General features: G+C 39.1%; 1 protein-coding gene and 1 long non-coding RNA gene across 9 annotated transcripts in view; one reads left to right on the top strand and one right to left on the bottom strand.

Moving 5' to 3' along the window:
- Fry (FRY microtubule binding protein) overlaps nt 1-22,137 on the top strand; it is a 424,076-nt gene that overhangs the window by 182,443 nt on the left and 219,496 nt on the right. The window lies entirely within an intron of this gene.
- LOC141411481 (uncharacterized) overlaps nt 1-22,137 on the bottom strand; it is a 58,592-nt gene that overhangs the window by 30,108 nt on the left and 6,347 nt on the right. Inside the window, exon 2 of the long non-coding RNA XR_012436270.1 lies at nt 15,357-15,463. This is a non-coding gene — a long non-coding RNA (uncharacterized lncRNA). The remainder of the gene's footprint in view (nt 1-15,356; nt 15,464-22,137) is intronic.

Genomic DNA, 22,137 nt, shown 5'->3' with positions numbered 1-22,137 from the left:
ATGTGTTTATTTACAAAAGTGCCTCAATTAAAAAGCAATAAAAAAAAAACTGTAACTATGGCTGACTGCTTTGCAGGCAGTAAAGAGGAAAGATGATTTCCTAAGTATTTCCAGGTTAAGGTTTCCATGAGAAAAATGGCACACTGTGGGGAGAATGTAATTTTATATACCTTTGTCTCCTCCAAAGAATTAACAAGCTAATTAATTAAATTGTCACTGCCTGCCAAGATGTCTAAGCTTCGTATTCAGTGTTCATTTTGACATTCTCTTCTTGACACGCCCATCCTGTCATTCCACCTTGATGTCTGGAAATACAGTGTCCTGTGAGACCTCACTGTAGAGCCTAGAGCCTTTCTTTACCCCCTTGACCCCATTCTGCTGCTCCTCAGCCACACTTGTCCAGATCTTCCCTCCAGCCAGCTGTGCTGCAGACAGCTGTCCCTCGGTGTCCATGGCCATAGCCACCCATGTCCTCAAGTGAACCCGGAATACTCAGTGGTCTCCTAACGGTCAAAGGCTCCTTCCCAGCTCCCTCTCACCTCTGTGGATCAGATGTCACCATTTAAGACCCTCTCTGAGCTTTTCAGCCATCTTCCCTCCTCTCATTTTTCTGCTCCAGGCATGCTCTATCTCCTCACCTTCTCCTATGCCACTAATTTGCTCCCACCCTCACCAAGAACACACAAGTCACAGGCCAAACAGGTGTGGTTCTGTTCCCTGGCTCCTGCACTTGTGTGGCCTTGGGTAGTTAATTACCCACTCTGTCTAGGTATCCTCATCTGTGAAATGGAAGCAAAGATAATGGGTGCCTCATGATAGCAAGTGAAGTGTTAAGATATAAAGCTCTTTAGCATAATATCTAGCACATTGTAAATGCTCGGTAAATGTCAAACTAATAGGAATGCATTCTAATGCTCCCCTTCTAAATCCACTGAAAATTGGGCTTTTAGACCATTCCTTCCCTTAGCCTTGGCACCCTCACTGGATTATTTTATGAGTAGTTAATGCTTGCTACACCCCTGGAGAAGGGAACTTCATGGATAGATACCAGTTAGTTGCTTGCTTGCTTTGGGCTTTTTTTTTTTTTTTTTCCAAATCTACTTTTAAACTTTACCCCACCCCTACACACACACTTTTTTTTTTTTTTTTTTTTTTTTGTATTGTACTGGGGACTGAACTCAGGGCCTCACTCTTGAACTTTGCTCCTTTTCCACCTCATTTTCTATCAGAATATTCCTACCTTCCCCTACATGTGTGCCTTCCAGCAGCATAAGAGTTGGCCCCAGAACTTCTCAGTGGCAGAAAGTCACATTGGACTTTTAGGTTTGCTACTGAAAAAAATAAATGTTTAGAGTGAGGAGCTCCAAGTTTTTTCACAGAGAGTGAAGGCTTGCCTTATATTGCTGCATAGAGCTGGTGTGTGGGCTCCGCAGCAGTCTAAAAACCCTAAATGGCTTCCTTGTGTTTCTAACCACCACCCCATGATGCCCAGGGGATGCTGGCTCAATGAGTAAAGGTACATTGAGAACCCGTTCAACATCTTGCTCTTTCCAGGGCAGAGCACATTCTTCCTATAACATTTAGCAAATCTTGCTGCATCATTGAGGAAAACTTTTGCATGCTCATCGACTATTTCAGGTATTTTCAATTCACTTCACAAATAATCTGCTGGGGCGGTGGGGGGAGGTGGTAAGGGGGTGGGCACTGACCTCTTGGCAGGAGGCAAGGGTTGGCGTGCATTGCAAAATGTCCAATGTTCTAGACAACCTCGCATCCATTGGGAAAAACAAATTCAGCATTTTTCAGGCATGATGTAGTGAGTTAAATTGTGTTGATAAGGACAATATCCATCCAACATGGAAATGCTTGTTCATACGGGGTTAGCTCTAGGCCCAAAGAGGAATCATGGGCAAGTGTGGATAAAAAACACCTTGAATTGGCTGCAGAGCAGTACCTATTGATGCCTGTTCATGTGATGGGACAACCTCCAGGACACTGTGAGAAAGGCTTATGAAAAAGTTCAAGATTAATGCTGGTTTTAACCTTTTTATACAGTTGGTTGACAGAAGTGGAAAATTAAGCAGGTTAACAAAGTTGCCTAAATCTGGCCAATGGTATAGCAGTGAGTTACTTTGGTCCTTTTCTTCATTTTGTTTTATGACCATGTGTTTTGTTTTGGTTTTTTTTTTTAGTTCCCTTTCTAGGTCTAGAACTGAGGGCCTCATGCATACTGGGCACTGAGCACCCAGCCCAGTTGGTCTTTCATCAGAGAACAGACCTAACACTATTGCAAGCGTACAGCAGGGGAGTAGCTACAGTGTCCCTGTAGCTCACAGATGTCCTATGGCCACATACTAAGACCTCAGGATCACTTCTCCTAAACACCTTGTGAAAACCAAAACCCATATCAGCATCCCTGCTCTCCAGATAGAAAGGCACATATCACTGGTTTTATGGTCAAGACAAATCAGAGGTATTTATTTTCATTGAAATGCATGCATACTCCTAGAACAACAGTAGCTTCCACTTTGTGTCACATATCATACTTGGTGACTTATATGTAGGGCAACCACATAATTATCTGTTCAAACTGGGACATTTTGAAAGTAAAAGTTAATAATTGTGCTGGAATCCTGGATGTCATTTGGTGCTGCTCTGGATAAAAGAGGTCATAGGACCACTCTGTTTGTTGTCTTTGTTCTTTCCAGTAACTCTATGAAGTTAGGTATCATCTACATTTTATAAGTAGAAAAAAAAAATGAGACTGGAGAAAGTGATTTGCTCTAAACCAGGAGGCTATTAAGTGCCATAGGCCCTTTCCCCAATCTAACTGATAATTACTTTGCTTTTGTAATCACCCAAAGGACCAAAGGATCAAGAGCACTGTTGGGAACTTAGTGCTTTATAGGCACTTAAACTTTATTGGTTGATGCCGCTGCCAGTTCTTAGCCTTCTGTGCCTTCCTTCTGCCCACAAGCCTGTTTGGAGGGCCTAAGTATTGAAAGTCTCCATCATCATTGCCCCTGTGATCTCTCTAGTAAACACACGCACATACTCACAAAATAAGACTACAGTAAAGTGGTATTTTTTCTGTTAGGAATATTTTGTGTTGATTTTTTCTAGTTTAAAATGCGTGTATGAATATGTGACTTAAAAGGGTCCAGGGCTGGTAATATAGCTATCAGTAGAGCACTTGCTTAGCATGCATGAGACCCTGGGTTTGATCCCCAGCACTGCAGCAACAACAAAAAAAATAAAATAAATAAATGAATGATATAATAAATGAAGTAAATAAAAATGTGTGTATGGTTTTTGCTTCTTTTAAAATTGTAGTTTGCTTATGTTGCGGAGGTTTCTTTGATGGGTTGTATTTCTGTTTAGGAACCAGTAGCAAACTCCTAATTTTCATTAGCAGAGAGGAGGGAGGATATATCCAGGGATAATGGAAATCTATCTATAATTCAGGCATCTCGTTTTACCTGATAGCTATGGCCTGCTCCTCCCTAAAACCATCTCTAGGACTGGCAGCACAAAATGATTGAATTTCACTTTCTTTGCCTTCTTTTACTTGCTGCTTAGTGAAGTTGCCAACAAGAATTGAAATACTGATCCAAAGGCAAACAGGAGTAGGAGGAGATAGGACCTGGACAATTTTACAATCTGAGAATAGCCCAGAATATTTTAGAAAGTTGCCAATATTTAGATGTTTCAACTGATATAAATGCAAATATTCTCTTTCTTTAAAAGACATCTGTTTCAAAACATTTCAGTACTCAGGAATCCTTTATTTACTTGTTTTCTTACAATGCTGGGGTCCAAACCCAGGGCCTTGCACATACTAGGCAAGTGCTCCATTACTGGGTAAGTTTACTTTTGGGGACTAATGTCCTGATCATCTTATTAAGTAGCTTCCTTTAAACCTTAAGTAATGTTTGGAATGAGGAGGGGCTCAGATGTGCGTTTGGGCTAAAGAGGAATGACATTGCCGGGTGCTGGTGACTCAGGCCTGTAATCCTAGCTACACAGGAGGCAGCAATCGGGAGGATTGCAGTTCGAAGACAACCCTAGTTTACAAGACCCTATCTCGAAAAACCCTTCACAAAAATAGGGCAGGTGGAGTGACTCAAGTTGAAGGCCCTGAGTTCAAGCTCCAGCCCAGTTCTTCAAAAAAAAAAAAAAAAAATATATGGAATGACACTGTGTGGTGGGGGCTGTTCTGTAGAGTGACAGCACCATCTCTGAACTCTGTGTGCAGATCTCTTGCTGGTACTAACATTACATTTATTTAGCTACTAGCGGTTTGCTCAGCATCTTCAAGTACATCTCCCCATTTGATGAGTGAGATACATTGATTATGAGTAAATCACACTTTTCTTAAATGTGTCTCATCAATGATGATACAACTTAATTCTTCCTAAGTGCAGTTTTTGTGGCTAGAGATACACATATGGCATCATCTAGGTTTGTTTTATAAAGTTTCAGATCAGATTTAAGTGAATGAACAACGTTCATAGACCACAGCTTTTACCTTTGAATAGGATTTTTTTCCTTTATTCATTTATTCATATGTGCATACATTGTTTGGGCCATTTCTCCCCGCTTTTTAAAATGCACTATAGGTTTGTACTTATTTAAGATGTGTAGAAGTGAGTCCATCTCTTAAAATATATATCAAGATTTTTCTGGCTCTATTTTTTTTTCTTGGTGGTGCTGGGGATCAAACCCAGGACTTTGTGCATGCTGGGCAAGTGCTCTGCCACTGAGGTACCTCTCCAGCCCATAACCTTCTTTTCTAAACATTTATAGTTTTCTACAATGTGATGCCTTCTGGGAACCCCACACTATGAGCTCACAACCCCACTGCAGAAGGTTTAGCAGACAACCACCCCTTGGAACTTAGATGGTATTTGTAAAACAAGATGGTATATAGCTCACCCTTGTTTATTTCCAGACTGATCTCTCTCAGTTGATATCCCATTCATCACATTTATTTAAACATTGCTCCACCCTCAAACAGTGGGCTACATGTAAGAGAGTACTCTCTTTCTTTGGGCTGAAAGGTTGTACCTCCCAGGCTTGGAGAAGCAATGGGGAATAGCTCAGTCCATCATAACACCTTAACTTACTCTTCAATGCTAGATTACGCTACTGAACTTCTACCTGAGCATTAGTTTTGCTTCATTATTGTGCCAGCACATCTTGCTGTTCAGTAGTGTCAGAAAAGCAAGGCAAACATTTTTCAGTATCTGTTAATTGAGCATCAACTGTGTACAAGGCACATTGTTCTGGGAACTTCATGGTTGCGGCACAATCAGATGCTATGTCAAGGCCCTTCCTTCCTTGTTGGACTTGGAATTCTGGTACATTAATGCAAATGTTCCTAGAACTTAGAGAACCCCATGGGGAGGTATCTGATGGCATTCCAGAGGCTGTATAGGCCTTGGAGAACTTTATTTAGGAGGATATGTTTGATAGGTTTTGTTGACTCTTACTTTATGGATTTATATTTTACCACATCAGAAAACAATTAGAAGGAAGCCTAGTTTTGCAGGCAAAGTTTTATAAGAACACTTTGAAGTATTTCTCCTAGCAGGACAGCTAAAGGAGAAGAAATGTAAACTATTTGCATTTGAGCAGAAAGGAACACTTGATCAGATCTCATTAGATGGGGTAGTTTATTTCAGGTGGGCATTCTTTACACTAGAAAAATGAGGGGCTGGGATGTAACTCAGTGATAGAGTGCTTGCCTAGCATGTGCGAGGCCCTGGGTTGAATCCCCACCAGTAAAAAAATGAAAAGACAAAAAAAAAAAAAAAATGGGAAGAGGAGTTGCCATGTTTTGTCTTTTTGGCTTTTTTGTTGTTGTCAAGGCAGAGTTTTGCTTTGTTGCCCAGAATGGTCTCTTAACTCCTGGGCTCTAGATGTCCTTCCACCGGAGTCTCCTGAGCAGCTGGCACAACAGATGCACCCAGAAAGTTGACATGCTTATCAAAAATGTGCACACGGGAAAAACTTAAAGTTAGTTTTCCTTCATTCTGAGTCATTCTCTTTTTCTGTTGCATATTTGGAGGATTGAAGAGGGGATGGGTATGTGTGGAAGGGAATGAAGTACGTATTTCTGTAGTTAAGTTTAATGATCAGGTCTCTTAACTCCTACAAGCACTTTCTCTTTCACAGAACATACAAGCACAAGCATTTAAATGGTAGTCACCCAAAACTCCAGATGCTAAGCAGTGAAAGTTTATAATCTGCTAGCATATCAGACTCTGTAATGAGTCTGATTTGGTTTAATTCCTTTCTACTGTTTAGTCATTTGATGAGCTGCAGATGGAAATTTAAACGAAAGCCATAACATTTCAGCTAATACTTTTATGGTGCTGTAAGAATTTGTTGTTGTATCAGTTAAAGGAAGTTGAAATCTTTTTTGAGAAGGCATTCAAATCTGTATTAAGTACTTTTATCAAACCCTAATTTGATATACAACTTTGTCTGTTTCTGCTGTTCTTAATCAATTGCAAAGTACAAAGTAGTTCAACAGTGGAAGACAGCTTTGAAATTCTAGGATAGCTCAGCTAATGCTACAGGTGCAATGTTATGGAAATGTGCAATTAAATTTCCATTAAAAATTTTTCCCTAAGCTTAAGAAACAATAAGCTGAGTTCTTTGAGTCTAGTCTTAGTCAGGTAAATATGTATTTTGGCAGCCATGAGAAGAATAGAGTATTAGATTAACTAGGGCAATCCTTTAGTAAAATTCCATTTGAGTGCTATATTTATGCAGACAGGGTTCAACCAAATCAATAAAACGGTTTGTTACCTAAGAATCAAAATTGATAAAATGCTTCAACTGCACAAATACAAGAGTTTTTCTTCCTTTTTTTTTTCTTTGTTATTTTCTCTGTGTATGACCTTGGTTGTCTCCTGTCACTTCCTTAAGAGAAAGGAACAAACCTGACTCTTTCTTGTTGGCGAATGTTAAGGATTTTTAAATGCTTCCACTGAAGAAGCGAGGTTTATGTAAACATCATCTTTGTCAGTTGTTTATCCTACACCATTAAAGCCAGACTGAAGGAGGTCTAATTGTACATGATTGAACTTGACAGATAGATAAAGGCTGCATCTCAGACCTAGCTTTCCAGGCTTGGTCACCTTCTTGAACTAGCTTGTTTTTCAGTAACCTGAATAAGAAAACATTGTCACTCTGTGCAGCCTATCAGATTCTTTCTGTTGTCATATTTTACAGTAAAGGGAATGTGTGTATAACTCAGTGAATCAGAACAGGGTTGTCGGTTGTCTCCAATCTAAGTAGCATCTTTCTTGGTCTAGAAATGCACAATTTTTTTTCCTATAAAGTTCAGGCATGGCATTTATGAAATTGCTGGCACTTTGGAGGTTTTAAAGTATATGACTATACAGCTAAAGGATACTTTCTTAGGTTTTGTTGAAATTTAAAAGGCCATAGGTCTTTGCTTTGTGCCTACAGTAAGGTAGAAAGTTCTGTGGCAACATTAAAGAATTTTAAAACTGAAAAAAGAATAAATAAAAAAAGTTGTTCTAGGTAGTAGATTGCCTAGAAACTCAGAGAATTGTAAGCAGTTAGTTTAGTATTACAAGAGCACCAACTAAAAGGCAAATGGTGGAGTATGTGTTTTGTAAAGTCTGCTTATCAACTTACAGTTTCTGAAAATCACATTTTTAATGAATCTCCCCTAAAAATGAGGCCTTGCAATTGGATGACAACATGGTGTCATCTATAATATCACTTTACTATTTTTACATTCCCCAAATTAATTTTCTACTTTTCTAATGAGAATGTCTGCTTCCTTAAAGGGTTTTGAGGGCTATACTCTGAAGGTTTATTGTTTTTTTTACTTTCCTGATAACTGGGTGGTGGCCCTGAGGCCTGTTCTCAGTGTCCCATCTAGGTTGAAAGTAAAGACAATTTGTCTCCTTTCTGCTTTCTTTGACTGAATATAGCTGCAAGAAGATAAGAAAGGCTGATGGAGTGGCTCAAGTGGTAGAATGTCTGCCTAGGAAGTGTGAGAACCTGAATTCAAGCCCCAGACTACCAAAAAAAAAAAAAAGATAAGAAAAATTAGAGACTTTGGACTCTTGCCTGCTGAGTTTGCATCTGTTTCCTAACAAGCCTTCATGCTTACCATTATGGGAAGATGAATCCTTGCCTATGCCCACTGAGGTATCAATTTTAAAGGTGTTTGAAAACCTGACCCATTTCCATCTGGTGAGCTAAATGATTTTTAACTAGTACATTAAAATACTTGAACTTGATCAAAATTATGAATGGCGATGAAGATTCTAACCATTTAAAATATCCCCAAATCCATTTTATCTTCTCTTCTTTTTCTTTCTCCTGTTTTTTATTTCATTAGCTACACTTTTCAATCTTTACTGCCATTTTCTCAGACAGAGTTGAAATTCAAATCCAGTCTTCTGTAATTAGTCAACTGCTTTACAAAAGAGAAAGAAGGAAGGAGAGAAGAAAGGGAGGGAAGGAAAAACAACTGAATGAAGTAGGATTATGGAAATCAGTGACATTTGTTTCTAAGTCCCTCTTGTCCTAGTCACAATACAATAACATGATGTTCACAGGTTTAATGTTATGGTTGATATATAGAACATATTTTGTCATCTAGTAATTTGAAATATGTGTCATTTTAGGGTGCCTTTGCTATAAGTAATGGAATCATCTAAGGCTGAGTAAATAAAGACTTAATTAGTTTGCTTAACCCACCACCTGAAGAGGGGAGGTTCATGTCAGCTTAGAAGTGCATGGATTTAGACCATCCAGTATTTAGATGTGTTCCCAAGATGACCATCTCAGTTCCAAATGTCCTTGCTTCACTTAAGAGTCATGAAGAGCTGGGTGCTGATGGCTCATGCCTGTAATCCTAGCTACTCAGGAGGCAGAAATTATAAGGATCACAGTTTGAAGCCAGCATGGGCAAATAGTTTGTGAGACCCTATCTTGAAGATATCCAACACAAAAAAGGACTGGTGGAATGGCTGAAGTGGTAGAGGGCCTACATAGCAAGTGTGAGGTCCAGAGTTCAAACTCCAGTACCACCAAAAACCAAAAAATAAGAGTCATGAAGGAAGAAGGCCTAAGTTAGGCCTTCTCAGAAAAAGATTTTGATAAAGCTCCTAGCAAACTGTCTCTTACATCTTCCAGATGGGAAGTGAATCCCATGCCTTAACCTTATCCCATGCACTGGCAAAGTTGAATGAAATCACTAAGTTACCTTGGATGAACTATGGTTCTTTCCCAAGCACTGGACTAGATCCACCTTCTTTGAGACAAAAGACCATTACCTGCTTCCCAATAAAATGGATTCTTTTACCTAGGAAGAAGAGTAGGCAAGCAATAGTGACTACCATAAAGCAAAAACTGTACAACGGTAGATCACTATTAATTACTTATCACCTAATGTTATATCACACTGCATTAAAGGAGTAATGGTAGCTGGTAAGTGCTCTCAGCTGTGCTCAGTGCTTTCTGTGCATCATTTCCTCTAATGATGGTGATACTGTTTTACCCGTGGGGAATATGAACCAGCCAATTATAACAAATCGAATTAGGGTTCAACCCTAGACTCTGGGATAAACACTTAACACTAAAATGCTCCCTCTCATTGTTTTATAAGATACAGACAATCCTTAATTGCTAAAATTGATGTACCTCAGGTTGGAGAAGAATTACATTGACAGGTACTCACCACTCAGTTACTATAGTAACATTTGTCAAAGAGTGGTGGCAAGCATTTTGAGACACCTCAAAACAAAAAGCCTGTGTCTGTCTTGTCTCCAGTTTCAGAAAAAGGAGTATTTCCTGATGTTTTCTTACTCCCACTTAAAAAGAAATTGAGTATTTTGTTGGTAAAGAAAAAAAGCAAATTATAAGGGAGAATATTATTAGATCAGAAACTGAACCCTTTAAGATTGTACCCAGTTCTCAGTTGGAAGAGAAATATTAGATTTACTGAATGAATATATTAGATTTACTGAAATCTGTTATTAGGTTCAAATTAATAGAGTATTTGTTTCAGGTCGTCCAATGGTAGAAGATGAAATGCCCTTAATATTTCTTTTAGATACCAAAAGGACAAAATGTTTTCTTATTTTCAGATATTTTCATTTCATCTGGAAGTGTCAATATTTTCTAGGGAGGTTTATATTTTAATTTTATGGTTCAGATTAATTTGAAAAGCCTTTTTCATTCACTCACTTTACCTATGTACAAACTAAGTTAAGTCTTAACAATGGTTTAAGAAGAAGCATTTGTGAAGGACTGGTATATATTTTAACCATAGTGCTAAACTCTCTCACTTAAATGTCATCAAATCCTGTGTTATCATATACCATTTCATAAAGGAAAAATAGAAAGCTAATATTCTTTTAAAATTTTTTTTATTGTTGTGCTGAGTGTGGATACATTATGGCATTTACAAAAGTTCTTACACTATATCAAATATATCATACTTGAATTCACCCCTTCTGTCATTTTCCTTTATCATAATATTCTTGGTAGTGGCCCAGCAAAAGCCATTCCCACTTCCCTTCTCCCCTGTTCATTTCCCATCAGAACACCTGAAAGAACCAGCTGCTCACTTTCTCAGCCTTCAATGCAAGCTTATTGAAAATAGGAGAAATGCATCTTTTTTGTCACCCTGATTGACTTGCTAGTTCCAGCCTTTGGACACAGATTTGTGTAGACAGCAGAAAAATAAAATTCTAATACTCTGAGATGATTTTAAGGTCCACGTAAGACAAATCCCTGACTGTAGATTGTATCAAGTGAAAGAGATTGTGATGGTTAATTTGTGTGCGTGTGTGTGTGTGTGTGTGTGTGTGTGTGTGTGTTACTGTGGTTTGAACTCAGGACTTCATGCTTGTAAGGCAGGCACTCTACTAGCTTGAACCACACCTCCAGCCCTATTTGCCCCAGTTATTTTTGTGATAGGGTCTCACTTTTTGTCCAGACCAACCTGGACTGCAATCCTCCTCTTTTAACCTTCCTTCTGCCCTTGGAATGACAGGTGTGTACCACTGTGCCCAGATACTGTTTGAGATGGGGGTATCGAAAAGTTTTTTGTCCAAGTTGGCCTCTGACCATGTCCTTCTTGATCTCAGCCTCACAAGTAGTTATGATTACAAGAGTGAGCCACTGGGGATGCCAGGTGTTATGGTTAATCTTGCTTGTCAACTTGATTGGATTAAGAAGTGCTTAGAAGATTAGTAAAACACACCTCTGGTGTATGCATGTGGGAGGGGGTTTCCAGAGATTATTAACTAAGGGAAGAATACTGCCCTAAATTGGGCAGCACATCCCATAGGCTTGGGGTCCTGATGGAAAACAAGGGGAGGAAAGGGAGAAAGCCCCTAGCTCAGGCATTTTGTCTCTGCTTCCTGGCAGCAGTGATAAGAGCTGCTCCACTCTGCCATGCCCTCCCCACTATAATGACCTGAAAGCTCTGAAAAGTGTAATATAGTAAAGCTTTCCTCTTTTATGTTTTTTATGTCAGGTATTTTGTCACATCAATGAAAAAACTAACACAAAGCTCTACATAAGTCAATAACTAATGAAATATGAGCAGTCATCAGCCCATGAAATATTATGTATATAAGATAAACTGCTATTCATACCTTTATATGACTCATTGGTTGTGAAGGCCAGATTTTCCCTATCATTTCCCTATATGGTTTGTTTACATTTTGAAACTGGGATCTTTTCTCACCTGGATGGGGAAGCTATGACTTGGTCTCTTTCCTCCAAGTCCCTTATTGGGCTCAACTTCCTCACCACATATGTTAATTTTCACTATCAGTCAGTCCCAGGCAAGAAACTGAAGCTCCTTTCAACCTTCTACATCCAGATCACTCCTAAAACTTGTCATGTTTTCCTTCCCAAATTATGTCCCTCATGCCTTGATCTTTGTCACCATTACCCCTCCCAAAGCCTAGTTCCAGGTCTTCATCACCTCCCATCTGGAACTCTCAAAACTCCTCCTTGCCAGCTTCCTGCTATCATTGCTTTTCCAGGATGGTCTAGTCCTTCCCACAACTATGAGTGGTGACCTTCATCTGTACTCTTGTAATTGTGTGTCAGCTCTGAGAGTGAGGCTTCCCTAGGCAAGGGCTGCCTGGCCAATGCTTGTAATATCGATGATTACAAACACAACAAATAATTAAACTATCATTAAGAATGCAAGTTATTGTCTGAATTAATTCTGCTGATGGTAGATATCCAAATCATTTGTTTTTGTAGGTCTAAGAGTTCTGCAGGATGCAGAGAAGGATCCAATCCCTGCCCCACACACTAATCTAATCTGTAATCTAAATGCCAATGTTATCCAAAGAGTATCAGTCATGGTCATTCACTCAGGAAGGTTTAGGAGTATTATTGTAGTGCTAGAAACACAGTTTAGGGTACAAAGGAATAACGGCTACTACTCTTGTATTTTTATGCTGGTTAGATATAAAGAGCCTGGATTTGACATGACATGATACAGAAATTGAAGAAAAGCTTGCTGAAAGTTAACTAAAAGACCAAAACCTAAGTATAATTATCTGCTTAATATATTAAATGAGCTCAGGCAGAGGACAGAACTACTCATGAAGTATACACACTCCAATGATGGAAGACCCACTCAACAATTCTCAAGTGTTCCTTATACACAAAATAGCAGCCATCAAACTGGTCCAATGAGCTCATTAAATATCATATTGTTCTGCCAGACAAGGCTTTTGTTTTAGGGAGTGACTAAGAGACTGTCACTTCTTAGGCCAGGAGAATGAAAATGCTCTTTGGATTCTGGGAAAGGATAGAGAAAAATTGTTGATATTGTTCCTAGGACCTCCCTCCCCATTTTATTTTGTGATTGGGCTGTGTTTTATTTTGAAAGATAACCATTTAGTCAACTCTGTATTTTCATGAAGTTTCTGCTGTTGACCCACACAAGGAAAAGAAGGTTAGACTGTTCTTTGTGGTCAGTGTTAAATTGATGCCAAAAGATCTACCTATGCTTGGTGCTCCTGGGGCTGACAGAGTTATGTGAGCTCAGAGCGTGAGTCCAAGCCTCTGTCTCCTCCACTTGAAGTGGAAAGTTAGTCTGGAAGTGTTAGCCAGGAGTATCATCCTATTTGGAGTATTCACTTTTATTCTTTCTTGCTGAAAACAGAAGTGAATCACAGTCTTCACTGAGCCCTGCTGCACAGGGAAATGATTCAAGACTGGTCATGTGGCACAAAGAAGAAAGAAAGACCCATTATGCAAACCCAGTTCTCCATTGTGTTCAGTGTAAGGAGAGGTTCAGTGCCACAGTGAGAAGCAGCACACAATTGTAGTTCTTTTCTTTTCAGTACTGTGGTTTCAAACCCAGGGCCTCATCCAACATTGCCAGCCCATAGTTGTGATTTGTGATCCTGGCTCTTTCTCTACATGGAAGAATCATAGTGTTTCATTTTGTTTTATGTCATTCTTTTTATTTTTCTAACCTTTGACCATTAGATTCATTACCTTTATTTATTTATTTTTGCAATACAAAATGTGAAGAGAATTGATCTAAGCTTGCTTGATTTACTTTTTGACTAAAGATCTAAAAGAGTTGTGAACATGTGCTTTGCCTCATCCACATGTGACCTTGAGCAAATTTCTTAAATTCTGATTCTGATAAAAAGGTACTAGTATAACAGACTGTGTGATTATCTAAGAGGGACCAAAAGAGTGATGCTACCTAGCCAACATCTCATCTAGAAACTAGGGGGAAAAATGACTTAACAGAACAAGATTAACAGGAGGTATTCAGAAAGAATAAAATCACTTTCTGCTTACAAAAAACAGACTGTAATATGTGTATGAATTGTGATATGTATATCATATGTGTCTTTGTAAGTAAATATGCATACCTACCCTCAGAGCCATAATAATTAAATGAGCTTATATTTATGAAGTGTTCAGTGTGTCCAATGCTGTATTGCTTGCTAAATGGTAGCCATTATTACTAATTTATTGAATGAACACTTGTCTAAGGGAATTGATACTAATCTTCCTACGAGTTGATGACTCTTTGACAAGACAATATGACAAGAAACTGAAGAGTACTAGATTCTCTCTGGTTTGGTGATCTGAACTTTTATCACTGCTTAGAGAAGACATTTTGATAGAGAGGTATGTTTCTGCAACCTCAGAAAATAAACCATCTGAAGATGTCCAAGATGGAATATCTTCCTTCCCAATTCAGAGTTGTGTATAGTGACTGATAATGCAGCAAGGCAGTAGTCTATTCTATAGCTGCAGCATTTCACATGAAGAGGCATGAGCCTTTTGAATCTGACCCAAACTCCTGTATCACATACGAGTTCAAGTGTCACCTCCAGGGTAAAGTCTTCTGTGAGGTTGTAACTTCTCTGCCCTTTCTACATACCTCCATTGTAGAGGTAGTGACATTGTGTAACAGTGTTTTGCCTAAGTCTTTCTTAAACTAAGAATCAACCATCATTTTATTTTTATATTGCCTAGTACATTTTTTTCAAGGCACATGGGCTCTTGTTAGTAATCTGTTAAGTGTTAACTGAGTAAAGAGAATTCTGTGAATGGATGTGGGAGGTTTATGGGCAAACTTAACTAGCATTTTTCCCATCAGTGGTTCAGCACCCAGCAAGCAATAACCATGTTTTGTCTTTGGGGTTCTTTCTATCTTTTACTCCAAGCAAAACTCAGCATCTCATCTTAGCTATAAAATCTCCTTCCTCTGTAACCTTCACCTGATTTCTTTGCACAGATTCGTCAAGCCAATTTTTATCCATTGTGCTCACAGAATCCTGGGTCCTGTGTCCATGAAACTCAAAATTACATTGGAATAAAACCATTTTTTTTGTGTGTCATGATCAGCCAACTTGAGAGAGTATTTCTGAGATAATTTTTTGTTTGTTTTTCAATCAGTTGGCACTGTCAAAGATTATTCTCTGTAAAAATATTAACTTATTCCTACTTGTCATTTAAATTACATGGATTTAATTTACTTTTAAACCTTCCAGGCACTTTCGCCAAATTGGAATGAAACCATGCTCGGTGAAATTTATTGAGCTAATTTAATTTTTTACTAACTGATCACAGTCTTTTTCCATGTGGGGGATGCTGCTGTTTCATATTTATTTGGCGAAATGGATTGCCTTACTAGAAAAAAAGAAAATTCTGAACCCAAAGATTTTATCTTAGTGATTAGGTGCATGTGCCCAAAGCACCCGCCCAAGTTGGACATGCCTGAATAAGTATCAGGAAATGCCTGAGAATGAGTCAACAGCCCTCCCTTCCCTTCTTATCAATTAATAAATGCTTACATGTGTACGACCCTGGAGTAGACGGAGTCCACGGTGAATGGGCAGGCCCAGCTCCTGCCTTCTATGGGCTTCTTCATCAGACAGCCTTCCTGTCTTTAAGGGGAGACCTAGAGAAATTGCAGAATGAACAGAAATGCTGATTCAATAAATGTTCCACCTGTGCTAGGCACTGTGCTAGGAACCAGGGATAGTGTCCTAAAAGTGCCTTCAGACAAGGAAGTGACTCATCCTTTTAGGTGGGAGGGAAGAGACTGAGGATAATTCACAGAGGAGTGACATTTGAACTTGAAGAATACTACAGGGCAGGGAGGTAGAAAAGTGCCTGAGTGGTTCAGAGAGAGACCACAGGACCCCAGGGTCCCTGAGGAAGAATGATAATGGGATACAAAGGCAAGCTGGGTGAGATGACCAGAAGGCACTGTAAACCCTGCCAAGGGGATCTACCTTTGTCCTGAAAGCACTGGGCAGCCCACAGGTTTTTAAGTAGGGCCCAGCTTAGGGAGAATCACTGCTAGGATGACCCAAGAAAGAGATGACTAGTCTCAGAGTAAAGTGGTAGGGTGAGAATTGGAGGGGAGGGAGTGGACTGAAGCTCTTGCTCTAAATTAGGACTGTCAGAATTTCTTATCTTTCCTGGATCCAGCCTATGTTTTATCTTAGCATATGATTTTTTTTAAAGTATGATTATATAGATCATTGCTTTAAAAAATAAGTACTTAGGCAATGGTATTTTAAAATTGTACTTCAAATAGAAATTTTGCTCTTTAAATAGAATGCGTTGAGGGCATAAGGTGATGGTAGAGTTAACTCTTAACAATACTGGATTGATTTATTGTACCACAAAGTACAAAGACATTTTGCAGCTGCGTGTACAGACCCTGTTCATCTTACGATTATTCCCGGATTATAGATTGATACAGGGTTTTTTGTTGTTGTCATTGTTATTGTCTTTTTGTTTGTTTGTTTTAGTGTTCAATAACATGTACAAGAACCTTGAACTATTCAAATGTCAAGGAAGCACCTAATGGATGCTGCATAGCCGGGCAGCTTACCTTAGGTTGGTTTTGGAGTATGAGTGCATCTCAGTTGTCTAACCACTTTTTTACATATGACAGCCTCCCAGAAAACCAAGGCAACACGAAAAATCTTAAAGAATCTCTTAAGAAACAGCTTCAAGATAGTCTCTGTCAGCTGTTTCTATTGCATTCATAGATAACATGGTTTGGTCCTCCAGTGACACAAGGGAATTATTGTTCACGCTACCTTTCTTTCTACTTTCCAGGGACAGCACTCTGCTTTCTGGGGCTTTGCATTCTTACATAAATCACTCTAGGAGAAAACGTCTGCTAGTCATAAGTGAATTTATGAAAATGTATATTTCTGTGTTTTTATGCCAATTTAAACTCCATGCTGTTAGGCTAGTTGAATCAGAATCTCCCAGCACCTCCTCTCACCCTTGTGTGAGGGAGCTTTTGGACGTCATAGAAACTTTCATGAGCTGCCAAGGCATGATAGTGAAGACTTCAGAAAGCCACAGAGTAAAAGTGCTTTGGTCAAATTAACAAGGAATGGTTAGTCATCACATAAGGAAGTGAAGCATAGATGCAACTAACTTGTCAGAATAAAGCAAACCTTACATCCACACTCTGCTGAGCACTCTGAGTTTTCCAAATGAACATTGGAAAATGGAGGAAGTTAAAGTCAGTTTATAATTATGTATCTACCATGGATGCTTTTCAGGAAGACCTGTGAACATGACCTGTAGTAAGCATGTCAACAAACTGAAAATGCTACTTAATGAAGATTATTCAAATAGACAAAACTGTAGCAATGTAGGTGAGACAGAGGTAATAATGCAAATTAAGAGGTTATGTAGCATTAACACTCCATTTGTGTAAACACACTCTTAGTACTTTCTCCCTGCTTTCTGACTTGGGAGCTCAAAATTATTTCAGCCCAGGATGTAGTTGGGTGGAGAGAATAATAATTTCCCTTTTATCTGGCTAAGAAAGGTTTCATGGTTCAAGTGGGATTTTTAAAGGTCTTTGAAGGAGAAGATGGGTTGGCATGATGGAGGGAAAAGACATGTCAAGCAAAAGTCTATATTTGGGAGGGTAAGAAGCCAAGCAAGGGAGTGGTGAAGTGGCTGGCAAGAACTGATGGGAGGGAATTAGAGACCTGCCTACCGGGATGAGAAGGGGTCGAAGGAGCCATGTGACTGTGTGCCAGGTCGACCCTCTGCTTGAATGAGGGGCCTGCTCTCTTCAGTGTTCACGCTGCTCCTGAGATTTCAAATGGACAGTAACTCTATGAGGCCACTAATCTCTATGTCCACAGCGTCAACAGTTCTGTTGTGGTAGTGGAGGGAGTCAAAACAGTGAATGTGCCTATTTGGCTAGCGTAAATTGTATTAGGAAGTCATAATTTTCAGAACATTTTTACCAGCTTTTCTTCCCCCATAGATGTATTGAAAAAAACATTACAGAGGCTGGAGGTGTAGCTCAGTGATAGACCATATGCTTAACAGGTGTAAGGCCATAGCTTCGATCCCCAGCATCAAAAATAAAATTATAGATTCTCGTTGAGGACCACTGTATGTGAACACTGCAGTAGAAATGGGTGAATTGCAAAGATGTGTGAGTTGTTTTCCTCTAAGAATCAGGCAAGGTGGAAATACAGGTGATTCACATGTATATATATTTTATCAAAAGATAAAAATATATAAAATATTTTATCACTAATTTGTGAATGTACACAATTACATGCATTTGCTAATTGATAGATACACACAATATTGTGGCTTTTTTTTGGGAAGTATTGGGATTTGTATTGTATAACTTTTTTTTTTTTTTTTTTTTTTTGCTGTACTGGGGTTTGAACTCAGGGCCTCACGCTTGCTAATAAAGCACTCTACCACTGGAGCCGTGCCCCCAGTCCTGCTTGGCTTTTTCATAATAGCGTTCCATGTTTGTCCACAGAAATTCTTCCCTATGTCTAAGCTTTATAAAGTAGTAATTGGTCTGGAATAGAGCCCACATTAAATAGTGCTTAAAAACATTTTAAATTAACTTTAATAATTTATTTTACATACTTCAATAGGTTTAAAATATTGTTTTAGCCTGTATTCAGCAAAAAACATTTTTACATTCTTTTTTGAAGAGAATGTTCTTTAAAATCTAGTTTGTATTTTACACCATCAGCACATCTGAATTTGAACACCAAATTCATCCAGAACTCTTGATTCATATTTACATTTCATAAGATTTTCAGTTAAACAGTAGTATCACATAAGTAAACTGTTCTAAACATAAACATACTTAAATATTTTCTGATAACTGAATGAATCAAATGTCAATTTTTAATTTGACTTTAAATTAATTACAATAAAAATAAAAATCCAATACCCCATTTATACCAACCACATTTTCAAACGCTTTATAACTACCAGTATAACTAGCAGCTACTACATTGGACAGCTGTAGATAGCACTATTGTGAATTGTCTTTTTCACTGTGGTCCAGACTTATAGGCATTTAGAATCACTTCATTATATAAAATAATGACATTCACAGTCTGGATTTCATTTTTGGAGTTGCCTTTTACTGATTAAGCTTAGTAATGTCTGAAGTTGTCATTCTGCCTGCTAGATTTATGAGACGTCCTTTGAATGAAGCTCTCTAGATTAGACAAAAGTGTGTGCACTTATTTCTAAAATGACATGCAGAACAATTTCCATTTTTCAGGCTATGCATCTGAACTCACCTTCTTTGTAGAATGATCAGGGTCTCAGACTGTGTTACTTTTCTACAGTTCCTTGGCTAGAGGCAGAGAGAGCCATTGACCATGGACTTAAAGGTCCATGCAACCATGGGTCTGTATTTTACCTCATTTAAGTGTAGATGGGTCCCTGGTGTCTTGCTTTGGACATTCAGAGGCTTTCATGAAGAAGGACCCTTTTTTGGACCAAGTTTTTAATTCTCAAAAATATCAGCTGCCCAAACTACAAAGTGGAATTTGGAGAAAAATATGATGAAGACTGAGCTGTCTCAAGGAATCTTTGTTGCATAGAACAAGGTTGTGAGGATACAGATGGTGGAGAAAAAGAGCTTTCCTTAGTTACAAAAAGCTGTGTGAAGGTAGGACTGGAGGTGTGGCGCAAGCAGTTCAAACCTTAGTCCCACCAAAATAAATAAATAACACTTTGTGGCTCCGTGGCCTTCTTCCTGTTCTTACTGCATTTATAAAAGCAATATTTAACCTGACAGAAAAATAGCCATTATATCCTCTCAAATAGTGATGCTCTTACTATATTCCTGTATATAAATTTCTCTTTTAGATTTGCTTCCAAATAAAACCAGTAAAGATAGTTTATAAGTAATGGGGGCTAATGGATATGAGATACAAGGGTCCTCCGTTACCCATGGTTTCACTTTCTACAGTTTCAGTTACAGTCAATCACTGTTTGAGAATATCAGGGAAATTTCAGAAATAAACAATTCATAAATTTTTGTTACTTTTTTTTGGGGGGGTACTAGTTTTGAACTCTGGACCTTGAGTTCATTAGGCAAGCGCTATGACACTTTAGTCATATAATAGAGCCTTGTTTCTAACCCTTTTTGCTTTAGGTTATTTGAGATAGGGTCTCATGTGTTTGCCCAGGGCCAGCCTTGGACCAGGATCCTTCTACTTCTGCCTCCAAGGAGCTAGGATGGCAGTATGCATCAGCATTGCCTGGCTTGTTGCTTGAGTTGGGAGTCCTACTATCTTTATGTCAGAGCTGTCCTCAAACCACAATCTTCCCAAACTCAGCCTTCCAAGTAGCTGGGAATACCTGTGTGAGTCACCATGCCTGGCCAGCAATTCATAAGTTTTAAAAATTGCCACTCTGAGTAGTGTGATAAAATCTCTTGCACTTCCATTTTATCCCATCGGAGACCTGAATCATCCCTTGTCCAGTATATTCACACTATATATGCTACCCACCCCATGGCAATTGAGAGAGAGAACCACATTTACATTTTCTTTTTGAAGTATGAGGGTTCAAAGGACTTTGTCCTTCCCAGGCAGGCGCTCTACCACTTGAGCCATGTCCCCAGCCCTCACATAACTTTTATTACAATGTGTTATTATAAATGTTCTGTTTTACTATTAACTATTGATAATATCTTACTGTGCCTATGTAAGTTAAATTTTATCATAGGGATGTATGCATAGGAAAAAAATAAAATATACAGAGACTTTGGTGCTATCCAAGGTTTCAGGCATCTTGCATTTGCTTTTCTGTATCTAATTTGCTGAGGATTTAAAAACTAAACAGTGACCAAAAAAAAGGTGCTGAGTCTCACGTAAGAGTTAGGCTTGACATGAGAGGCTGTATTAGTCTGTATGTATAAAGTACATGGATTTTGTGACAGTATTTGGGACAGAGAAATGAAATCTATGAGAGTGTTTAGAGGTAAGAAATAAATTAAGGTTTGCAAAAGCAAACCCCAAGGATTTTTTTTAGTTTACTTTGGTTCTTCATTATGTTTTGAATAGATGTGAGGTGCCCAGTTAGATAGCATGCTCAGGATGGGAACTGTTTTAAACCTTCCCATGCAACCTGTACCTAGGGAAACAGTTTACTGGGTGCTCAGTTAGCATTTATTGGTAAATATTCCCAAGGGCCATCAGCAGCTTCCAAACCTAATTGACTTGGTTGACGGCAAAATGGTGTATTCAGAAGACTTTGATCCTTGAGTTTCCGCATGGGTATAAATGGGATTTATTAAAAGTTAGGAAAGGAAATACAAAGGGAGCATGGTGGGGTGCAGGTGGAGTCAGCCAGCAGAGTGTGCTTTTCCTTTTCAAGTGCTTTTAAAACCTACACTAACCCATGGGGAGGGCAGACCCAGGAGATTCCCACCCAGCAATGAACGAGTGGAGAGGGGCATGAGTGGTTCCCATCCAGGTGAGGGTGGTCTGGTCCATCCCCTGGCAACCTACATATGAGCCCCCAAACTTCTCCTACTTCTAGCCTGCCTCAACATCAGAACCACTTATGGCACTTTGGAAAAAGACACATTCTAGTCTCACTGGGGTTCATATTCTATAGGTTTCTATATAAACTTTCTGTCTTAGAATCTGTCCTTTAGATAGATCTTCCCAGTTGGGTTGGCTTGCTTTGTGTCACTGTGACAAAATATCCAAGGTAATCAATTTCTAGGGAGGAAGAATTTATTTTGGCTTATAGTTTCAGAGATTTCAGTCTGTAGTTGCCAAGCGCCATCACTCTGGGCCTGTGGCAAGGCAGGGAGTGCTCACTTCATGGCATCCAGGAAGCAGACAGGCAGGGAGAGAAAGGGGCCAAGGACAAAATACACCCTTCAGGGGCGCACCCTCAATAACTTACTTCCTACAACTAGGAGCCACCTCCTAAAGTTTCCACCAACTGCCAGCAGCCCATTTGTTGTATCCAAAAGTGAATTAATCCATTCATGAGGTCAGAGCTCTCATGATTCAGTCACCTCCCTTTGGTCCCAAAGGTCCCTCCTCTGAACACTGCTGCATTGGGGACCAAACCTTCAACCATGATTTTTGGAGGACATTTAAGATCCAAACAATAAAACCAGCTTTGGGTAAACTTTGGACTTTTGTCGAGCTCGTCTCCCAAAAAAACAAGTTAAAACTCCAGAAACGATCAGTGCAATACTCCTCCAAAACAGCGAAATTAAGACTAGGAGCAAAGGAAAGGTCAAGTTAGGGATCACAGATAGAACTGGGGGGATAAATGGAAATCGTC

The sequence above is a fragment of the Castor canadensis genome, chromosome 10 (assembly GCF_047511655.1).
Source record: "Castor canadensis chromosome 10, mCasCan1.hap1v2, whole genome shotgun sequence".
Taxonomy (NCBI): Eukaryota; Metazoa; Chordata; class Mammalia; order Rodentia; family Castoridae; genus Castor; species Castor canadensis.
The sequence above is the reverse complement of the archived record's forward strand: the minus strand, read 5'-3'. Positions and strand labels throughout refer to the sequence as shown.